Source organism: Mus caroli, chromosome 9, assembly GCF_900094665.2.
Source record: "Mus caroli chromosome 9, CAROLI_EIJ_v1.1, whole genome shotgun sequence".
Classification (NCBI taxonomy): Eukaryota; Metazoa; Chordata; class Mammalia; order Rodentia; family Muridae; genus Mus; species Mus caroli.
The window spans coordinates 80,776,932-80,787,080 of NC_034578.1; the positions used below are offsets into that span (position 1 = coordinate 80,776,932).

Sequence of the window (10,149 nt, forward strand, 5' to 3'; positions counted from 1 at the left end):
TTTTTTTTTTTTTTTTTTTTTTTTGCCTATTTAATATCATCTCCAACTGGGTGTTAGGTAGCTTGGCTGTATCCAGGGAAACCCAGAGATACCGGAAATGGTGTTTGTTTCCAACTTCAGAAAATAACTCTATTTTAAAAATAGAGTTGGAATTTAAGTAAATATGTATATATACTCAGAGTTTGAATTAAAAAAAAAAAACTCCACTAATTGGGGATTCAGTTCATTCTTTAAGTAGCTCAAAGAAATGTTAAAAATTTTCGTATCAACTTGCCAGGGATTTGCATCAGGGATAAAACGTGGAGTCTCAACAGCAGGCACTGAAGATGTGTCTGAGAAGTTGTATAATAGAGACTTTACATTTGAATTTAGTTAAGACTGTGATTTTACACTTTGAGATTTACTGAGAAAGTTTGGCCTAAGAGTAATAATTTTCAGCTTTTTTTTTTTTTTTATAAATCTGGGTAAAATTATATCATTCCTACACGGCCCTGCTTCGTTATTTTGGTGTTAGTTGTCTGCCCCCCATGTACCTGGTATTGAGACAATGAAGTAGACATGTAGGTTTGGAGGGTATCCTGTTGACTTAGGGGCTTGGGTGGGAACTCTGACTACTGAAGGATGATTTACATATCTAATCCCATGGAAAACTGGCACATAATAATATACATGCAGTCCAAGCTCTGTTTTAAAAGCGTGCTACATAGTGTTTAAAGCATTAGCTTAAGTGAACATAACTGCATACATTGGTGAAGTTGTATTTATTTAGTTCAGTAATTTGCAGTTGCTGGCACATGACCCTCTGCAGGTCTCCATGACTCATGTGCTGAGAAAGTGTGATTCAAGATATCCGAGTCACTCTTTCTCATTTGCAGAAACTCATGTTTTGACTGTGGGCAAGTTTTCATGGCAGATTTAAAACAAATATTCTGTGATAATATTTGGAAGCAGGGTGATGTCTAACCTTACATAAGTGGGATTAATATAAAGTTCATGGACTTTCAAGCTATCTGCTCCATGTCATTTTGGAAAACTAGTTTAGTCTTTCTTGTATTTTTAGTATTTAACTCTTGTGCTTCCAGTTATGACCTCTGAACAACTATCTCTATATGGAAGGAAATCTGTTGTTTTGCTTATCAGTAAATTAATGACAACTACATTATATTAGGATATAAGTATAAATGCTAGGACACTAACAAATCGCATCACACTGTTTCAGAATATATTCTCCTTGAAATAGATGGTAACTCATGGATCTGTCTGCCTTATTCACTGCTCCTGACTCTACTCCCGTCTTCGTATACGATACCATCTGCAGTCCAAATCATTACAGTGGCATAGGTACCATGGAAGGGCTGTCAGTACTGGACTGTTTTGTTAGCAAAGCCAATTAGAATGAAATCTGTCTTTCACCTTGGAATTAGGTTGTGGATTTTTCTCCTGGTTAGAACACAAAAGCCTGATTTATTAGATATTATAATGGACACGTGTCTATTTGACTTACAAGGTCTTCCTATTTTTTCTGTTTTCCTCAAATACCATTGAGTACCCAGAAAGATTAGTTAATAATTAATTGTTTAGCATTTTTTTTCTAGTCAGCACCAGCATGCCAGGAATAAAAAAGCATAGGAAAGACTTATGGCTTTCTACTCAAACTTTGAACTTGACCTCACAGCTTTTCAGCTCGTGGTAGTGTGGAGTCTTGCACAGTGGACTGCATCCAAATTTCTGTCACTAGAAGAACTGACTACACATTATTCTCAAATTCCTCTTAGAAAGAAACATGAGCCGGGGATGTCCTTGAAGTAAAGAATAAAATTAAAAACAAACAAACAAACAAACAAACCCCAAATGGTTGTTTTAAAGGCATACCGAATGGTATTGTATGGTCTTCTTGAACAGTTTTCCAAGCATACCACCCTGGTGNCATCCTCTAACCTGGGGGACTCTGCTCAAGATCTTCTGTGTGTTGAAACGTCACTTTTCCATGGGCTCACCATGTGGGAAAGACATTCTTTTGATATGCTAGATATTTTAACCATTTCTTGAGGTCTTGATTTACCTGTCTCTCTATATTTTTGTTTGTCAGTAGCTCCAGGGCCTAGCCCAGGACCTGTGTTCCCCACCAGGGGGCAACACCGGACTCTGACTTGCCTTATGGACTGAGTGCAGCCTGCTCAGTGGTCCTGCATTGCCTCCTCCATCCTCCTTCATGGAGCGGCTAATGTATGTGGGGTGATTTCNTATGTGTTTTAAGGCTTTGTAAGGAGCTGCTGGGCTGCGTGCTATTATGGATGCCGTAACTCAGGTTTGACAGTTTGCATAGCTAAATCTTTCTTTAATGAGTTGGCCTGCTGTTTCAAATACCGGCTTTGCTGTAGATAAGTGACTCCTTTAACTTTTAAACTCTCCAGAGGAAAACAAAGACCCTGTGATTTTTTTAAACTTTCTGANGTGTCAGGCATGAGAACCAGTAACTTATCATATGTTGCTATGTGTCTAAAGAGGTAACTAGACAAACGCTACAGCACGGTAGAAAACGACATAATTGAAATCACGATTTCAATTTTGTTGTTGTATATGGAGACTCGGAGAGATTAAATTGTACTAGGGTAAAGATTCTCTTCAGATACAATTCCAGATTCCATGCTGTGCCAATTATATTATGCAACCTTACATAAAAAAAACAACATAAAGATTTAGTGGGGGCTACTGGAGCCACAGTGTTCTGGAATGGTGCGCTAATCTTTTTGGTGATAGAGACATACTCTCACACTGAGGCAGGGGGATTATTGCTGTTGAACTTAATTTTTTAATAGGGTAAAATGATGATATGCATTTCTAAGGTCTTGAGGGATTCCATGAAAGCTCTAACATGCAATTATACATATATATTAGTGTCAGTATATTTTACTCTCTTGACTATTTCCTATTTCTGTGACAAAATATCTGAATCTTGTTAATTTATAGAGAATAGATAAAGTGGCACTTGTTTCTGGAGGCTACATTCGATCTCTTTTTCTAAAGCCACTGCTGCTCTCACAGGGGCCGTGATGGGCATCTTCATGGCAGGGGTCGTGATGGGCATCTTCATGGCCTCATCTAGTCCTAGTCTGCTTCCCAAGCCTCCGTGTCCACGAACCTCTGACCTAGGAACTAAGAAAGTTCTCAATATGTGTCCTCTAAGGGACACATGCAATTGAAGTTACATCTAGTGATACAGAGACTTAAATGCAGGATAGCTAAAGTCTCAGTAATGTTTCATTTATCTTTAACTGTCAGGGGTCCGATTCCATGCATTTATAATTATTTTTCTTTTCACTGCATAAAGAAAAAAATGTCTGTCTCTTCTAATCACACGGCCTTTGCTTTCCAAAAGCATAACAAGGAAATTAAAGTGAATTTTATATTATAAAAATCAGGCAGATGAAGCTGTATTTTGCCTGCATCCGTGGTTTTAGTGATTTGGAATTATTATATTCTGCTTGCCTCCCTTGCTGGCCGTGGTGCACAGAGCAGTCAGATGGCTACTACTGAACAACTGGAACTGTGCTTGCACAGATCTCATAGCATAGCTCGGAGGCTCCTGGTCCCGGGACATCTATCTCTGCCCTTGTGTGTTACCTTCATGCACAGTCTGCTTTCATCTTCCTTCACGTGTTACATGGCCTCTTCACTTCTTAGGATGTGGAAGAGGTTTCCAGGCCTGCTCCTAACCCCCTGCACTGCTCAGTGCTCTTTTATAAAACTGTGATAACCCAGGCTGCCTTCCATGTCATCTTTTATATAAACATTCCTAATTCACTTTTTCTCTTAATTACTATTGCTGTTCTCAATATTAATACATAATGGAGCTGCAGGGTAGTTCAGAGGGTGAAGGCACTTGCCATACAAACCAGATGGCTTTTTGAGTTCAACTCCCAGAACCCATGATGGGTAGAGAAGGCTCACTCCCAAAAGTTGTTCTCAGAACTCTAGGTGCACTCTGAGAACGCCCCTCCTCCCCCGCCTTTCTCTTCCCCACTCCCTACCATACCATACACTTCTAATAAAAATTTAAAAGCAATAAGTCTGAGTTTGAGCAAGAGACTGAGTCCACAGGGACACTTGGGTCTTCCTTGCCCGTGCACATCAGTTTTTGACCTCAGACAATTGTCACAGTCTGTCTCTGAAATAAAAATGAGATAAAACACATAATTCATTGNGCACAGAATCTGGCACTATGTGAGTATTATTAACGTATTTTAGGGGGGGGACCTCACAGTTGCAAAAGCACTTTCAGAAGCAAATGCATGTGCATTTTGGAGTTTCACAAGGGCTTTCTGGAGGGACTGTGACTTACCATGTGCAGTCAGTCTGCGGCTGTCCCCGGTAAGGACATCAGGGTTCATGTTCATCCTTTTCTCTGGACCCAAGGGTCTGCAGGAAAGCCTCTCTTGACTCCCGTGCGGGTTGTTTGTGGAACCCAGTGATGCTGTGGTCATGCTGAATCACATTGGAGCTGGGTGCAGCCAGTCTGCGCACCCAACTCTCTGTGGAGAAGGACACTGGCTAGACTCTTCACTAGACACTACATAAAACCTTCTATACAGCTCTGTAGACTAGACTATTATTTAATTCCTCGTTCTATGCACTTGCTATTTCTGAACTAAGTGTCAGCAAATGTAATTTTTAAATATGTATGTGCTTAAGCTGGGTATGTGTCTCATACTTGTAATCTCAGCACTTGGGGGGTTGGGGAGGTGGGAGCTGAAGTAGTAGAACTGCCAAGAGTTCAAAATTAGTCTGGTCTATATAGTGAGTGCAAGGCTGCCCAGTGAGACCCTGTCTCAAACAAAACAAAACAAAATCCAAAATAAGTAAAATAAAGCAAAACATATGATTGTACTTAAGCAGCCAAAAGAACAGACAAATATACTTAGTTTAGATTGTCCTGACAGTTCAGCACACATAGTGTTATCTGTCATGCAGTTATAATGGAGAAAGATGTTTTGAAGGATTAATTTCATGTATTAGTTGGTACCTCTGAAAATGAGATTCAGGCACTTCTTTTCCAAAGTCTGTATGTGAGTGTGAGCATGCATATGTCNATCTGTCTATCTGCTGATATGTGTATATGGCTTCCTGATGGTTGAACAAGNCTGTGCTACTATTCAGGTGGAGTTCAAAAGACTGTAGTGGTGTGGATAATTCGCATATAAACCGTTTCTTTGAGCACAGCCTGCTTGGTTGATCCAGATGTCTGATTTCCAATTGCTTTACAATATGTTTCACTTGATGTCCGTGGAAGAAATAATGAATGGTTCTTGGTTAATGTCTTTAGTTTAGCAAAAAGTTAGAATTTCAAATCAGATCACCTCTCTGGTGTGTGTGTGCTAATTACATTGAAAGCTCCATCCACGGTCTTCTGTCCACTGCCCTTGAACTCTCACCCTGATTTGTAGAAGACATTTTTGTGCACATAATCTTTTAATTCTATTCTATTTAATTTTCAGTCTTGGCTTCTGAGGGGAGAAAAGGCTACACACAAAACCATCCATTTCGGTAACCTAAAATGAGGGCTTTTACTCAGACAAAACTTGATTCTTTAATCTTTTTTTTTTCCATTNTTACTTGATGACAGAATCAGTGTTGTCTCATAAAGCTTGAAATAAATCTTAAAAAGTATATACTGAAACCCTTGCCCTTTTTGCTGTTCCTAACCTCAGAGGGTGATGCCATTTCTAGTTCAAGTGTGTCTGGGTGGTAGATGTCTTTTTCTCTGCTGGTACAGACATGTAGATGGCCTCTGGGAAAAAGCAAAGCTCACATCCTTGAGTGAGGAGCAGAGCTGTTTGACAGTGATCAAGTCGGCTGTTGTCTACAATAAAGAGACGGAGGATAATGAGGTGGATTGGCTTTCCAAGTCAGTGGTTACAAGGGTAAAATCAAAGTCACTTAGTGAAATGGTTTGTCTTCATTTTCTGTACATTGCTGTGTCCACAGCTAATTTGCTTACAAAGAAAGTGGTATTCAAGGAAGATGGGAAGACAGCCGGAGTCNTCTAACATACAACTGAGTTTATCCCAGATTGACAATTTAAATCTTTCTGAAATTTCCTGTTGCTTTGAAGACAGTGGAAGACCCTCCACCCTGTCTGTCATCCAGTTTGGTTGTTAGAGGGGGAACTTGTACATGACTCTGTACACTTGTATCGTGAAGTTCTGTGGTTGTCCGTAGAGATTTCTGTTGCTGGGAAGTGTAACACTGGTTTGGTTTGATTCTGTAAGTCATTGTGATTAATGGGGCCAAGGAGAGGCCCATCCATGTCCATTTGGCTTTCTGAAGTTTACTTATCTGACCAGCATGGCTTTTCTGTTCCTATTACATTTGTACTGTTGAAAATAGTTTGCCCTATGGAGANAGACTGAATAATGTATCATGATCTCTTAATATAAAATAATCATTCAGTGATAATTTCGAAAGACTGGGGCATATAAGAATATTTATACTTCACCTAATCCTTGGGAAGCAAGACAGTATGGAAGTAGTTGAATTTCAATCCAAGGGTTTTGTTTCCGATAGTAGCCAATAGTAAAAAATTAATGCTATTTTCTTCAGAGTCATTTTGTTATATCTTCAATCAGTTTATCTTTAACATTTTATTCATAATTTGAAAATCTTATGTAACAGTTTTCCCTAAAAAATATGTTGTGCACTGTTTTACCAAAGTTTTGATTTTATGTTTTTGAACTAGCTGCTTCCTCTTATGGAGCTTATGGTCTACCCGGGAGACAAAGAGTCTGGCTCTTCTGCCTTGGGCCGTGCTCAGCTCATAAACATGGCGCTCAGGGCAGAAGCTCTGTCTGGTATCTGTCTGTGCCATTGAGAAATGACAGTGAGAAGAGGTAACCTCATCTCAGATATTAACCTGAGAGGGCAGCANAGACCAGACAGGCAGTGGACTAGGGATATGGTAGCCACGAGCCTGCAGCATCTTCAGAAGCCTGGTTATGAGTGTCATGACCACAGTCCAATTCCTGACACAGGGCTGAAACACAATGGATTCCCAGGCGTGAATTTAGGAGAGCAGTGCATTCGTCTTATAAATTTAGATAAAGATGCAGGAAACAAGAGAGTGCACACATCGTCACTAATGTCCAGCTGGAGGGTTAAGTGCCGTGAGCATTTGCTGTGCTGTCTTGCTTGGCATTTCTACTTACAGAAGTGTGGTTGATATGATCCTTCATTTGATGCCGGTAAGAGACAGAGGTGGCCATAGAGGCACCAGCATATATTCTAAAGGCTTTCAGGGAAAGTTGGGATCATACCAACATGCCACTCATACCTGCTTTTAAATAACAGTACACCCAGACACTTTGATATCCGTAGATGTAATTGTGGCTTAAATATTTGAGTTATTTTATGTGGAAATGTTTTATTTCTGTGAATGAAAACATGTTAAAGTCACCCATCTTGATCCTTCCCTGTAGGAAGAATGTTTCTTGAACCTAGAGGCTCCAATATCTCGAGTATGTGGCTATGANACCCCATTTCCTCACATCTTTGAGCCCTTTTATATCCCAGACAAGTGGAAGTGCTACGATGCCCTTCGNAAGATGATCAACTATTGACGACAGAGGTAGGTATTACCCAGGTGTTGATACCCACAGGTGCCCTCTGCACTCAGGATCAACAGTGCCACCATCCAGTGCCTTATGTTCTGGGAAACAGTAACTTTCAGAGCAAAGTGTTTCCTTCATAAAACTNTTCAAANTTCTNCCAGCATATTTATATTCGGTAAAAATGTGTCCANGATATTAAGATTTATAGATTCAGTGTGCTAGCATTAAACAATCAAATACATTTTCTCCCACCCCTGTCCCCACCCCTGTCCCCGCTTCGTTTCCATGCATTGTCCTGGCTGTTTTAAATTGCTTGGGTAGAAGCATAATTTCCGTTGCTCGAAAGGGGTTTCTCACACATCATTGACTCAGGGACTGGTTGTTTATAATACAGTAAATGACATTCAGAAGTTCATCTTCATGTTATCCAGAAAAAGCCAATTTTTTGAGGAGAAAGCTTACTTAGTATAGAGAAATGTTTACTTAAAAAAAAAACCAATATTGCTGCTATTTTCAGAATCTTTTATGACAGGTGAATTTTTTAATGGTGTGTGTGTGTGTGTGTGTGTGTGTGTGTGTGTGTGTGTGTGTGTGGTTTTGTTTTGTTTTGAAACAAGCTCAGGCAGGTCTTAAGCCGACTCTTGTCCTGCTTCTGCCTCCCAAGTGCTGGAGTCACCAGCGTGTGCCACCACACCCAGCTTGTGAATGTTTTATAAATATTGGATGAGAAATTCTATTTATTCATGGTGTTTCCTAAGTTGGGCTTATCAAACCTGTCAGCAGTGCTGTTCTAGGAATTAAAAAAAAAAAAAGAAAGCATAATATTAAGATATTCTTGGCTTTATTTGGTTTTCAAGGGTTTTAATATAGAAGTTGCCAGTACTGACACCCTGCTTTTAAAGCGTTCCAAAACGATGAGATGAGGTTGGAAGCTTCATATTTTAATATCTGGGTTGTCCAAAAAAATAATAATAATGCATTGTGAGGAACCAAGATTTCATCAGATGATAAGAGAGAATAAACTCAGCGTGGTGGCAACAGCCCCTACCTGCTCCAATCCAGAAAGATGGAATTCTTAAATTCTGTAAGTGGGCTATGGAGCTAGCTTGTAAAAGATCAGAGAAAGCATTTATGCAAACCATGCCCCCTTATGTTACTATGTCCCCACTGTTTGACAGCTGTGTTTTGAGAATATTGTTACAGGTATCAATTAGGGTTGTTGACCACATTCCCTGCAGGTACAGAGACTTCTGATGCCTCTTTAAATGCCTGTGAAAATAGTAGGTTTCTCTAGTCAGCAGCCCTTAGGGCAGATTGGCCATCTTCCTCTGGGGAGTTTCTCCATGGACTGGGTGCTGGAGAGTCAAGGAAATGTGGCCATATTCCTTGCTGCTAATGTTAAAATGCTTTTTAAAAATGTTGTTTTTATGTCTCTAAATTTAGGTTGTGCNTTTGGTTTTAAATGTAAGCAANGTGTGTAAACTCATGCCAACAATATGAAAAAAGAATAATATAGTTTTTCTGTGGTGAAAATTAAATATGTTATTAATGATAGTAAACCTGCACGGAACTAAGAATGCTTCTAATTGTTCCTGATTTCTTTTACAGAAAACCAGGAAGATCATGACTAGATATGGAAATATTTTTCTGAAACCTTTTTATATTTCCTTATACTTCTTTCTTCTTACATATAGTTTTATGCAACGAACTGTCATGGATATTGGCTGATCAGCTGCAAATTACTTATCATGTTANTATAAATGGATTGAGTGCACAGGAGGAATGCTTTAAGGAGCGCGTGGGTGGTGACCTTAAGACTATTTCATGACTATAAATATCGGGTGGTGTTGTATTCAATAAAGCCAAATTACATCGCCTCAGACTGTGTGTGTGTCCTCTTCTTTAGTTAGGAAAGAGGGTTTTCATTGCAGAATAATGGGTTGTTAACTTGCTAACTGAATTTGAGTTAAAGTAAAATATTTATTCTAGAAATGCTGACTTTTCCATTTTGTTGTATTTGGTTTAATTCTTTATGGTCAAGATGGTTTTGTGTTGGCATAACTTTTGGAATTTTTTCTCCATCTCTCCCTCTTGGTTCAACAAGGTTGCTGGTGGACCCAGCTCCTCCAGACTAGTGGGACTGAATCAGCCTCAGAGAGATGGATGACATGATCCTGTTAATTATAAAATTGCTAAGCTCTNGTTGCAGGGGTTTTTTGTTGTTGTTGTTTTTAAATATGCAAAAAATGAATTTTTATTTGTATTCTTGTGTAGATAAGACAAAAATATTAGCCAGCAGCAATTGATTCTGCCAGGTGGAGCCTTTCCTAGGTCTCTGAGCAGGGGACATTCTGCCTTCTCTGCCCCTCATCGAAGTTCTAGAAGATTTGAAAACAGCCTAAGGAGTTCCCCACAGACCCATCAGCCTGGCCTGCTCATGGAAATTGAGCAGTTAGACTCTCCTCCCCTTGCATGGTCCCAAAGAACGTTCTCTTTCAGATGCTGGCAGACAGGTCCATGAAAGGACTGGATTCTCCTGTTTCCC

The 10,149-nt window shown here is 39.6% G+C and overlaps 1 long non-coding RNA gene across 1 annotated transcript; it reads left to right on the forward strand.

Annotated features, from left to right (window-relative positions):
• Nucleotides 1-7,437: 7,437 nt before the first annotated feature.
• LOC110302254 lies at nt 7,438-9,484 on the forward strand. Its single transcript, XR_002378789.2, has 2 exons — nt 7,438-7,621; nt 9,213-9,484. It is a non-coding gene; the product is annotated as an uncharacterized LOC110302254 (long non-coding RNA).
• The last annotated feature ends 665 nt before the right edge of the window (nt 9,485-10,149 follow it).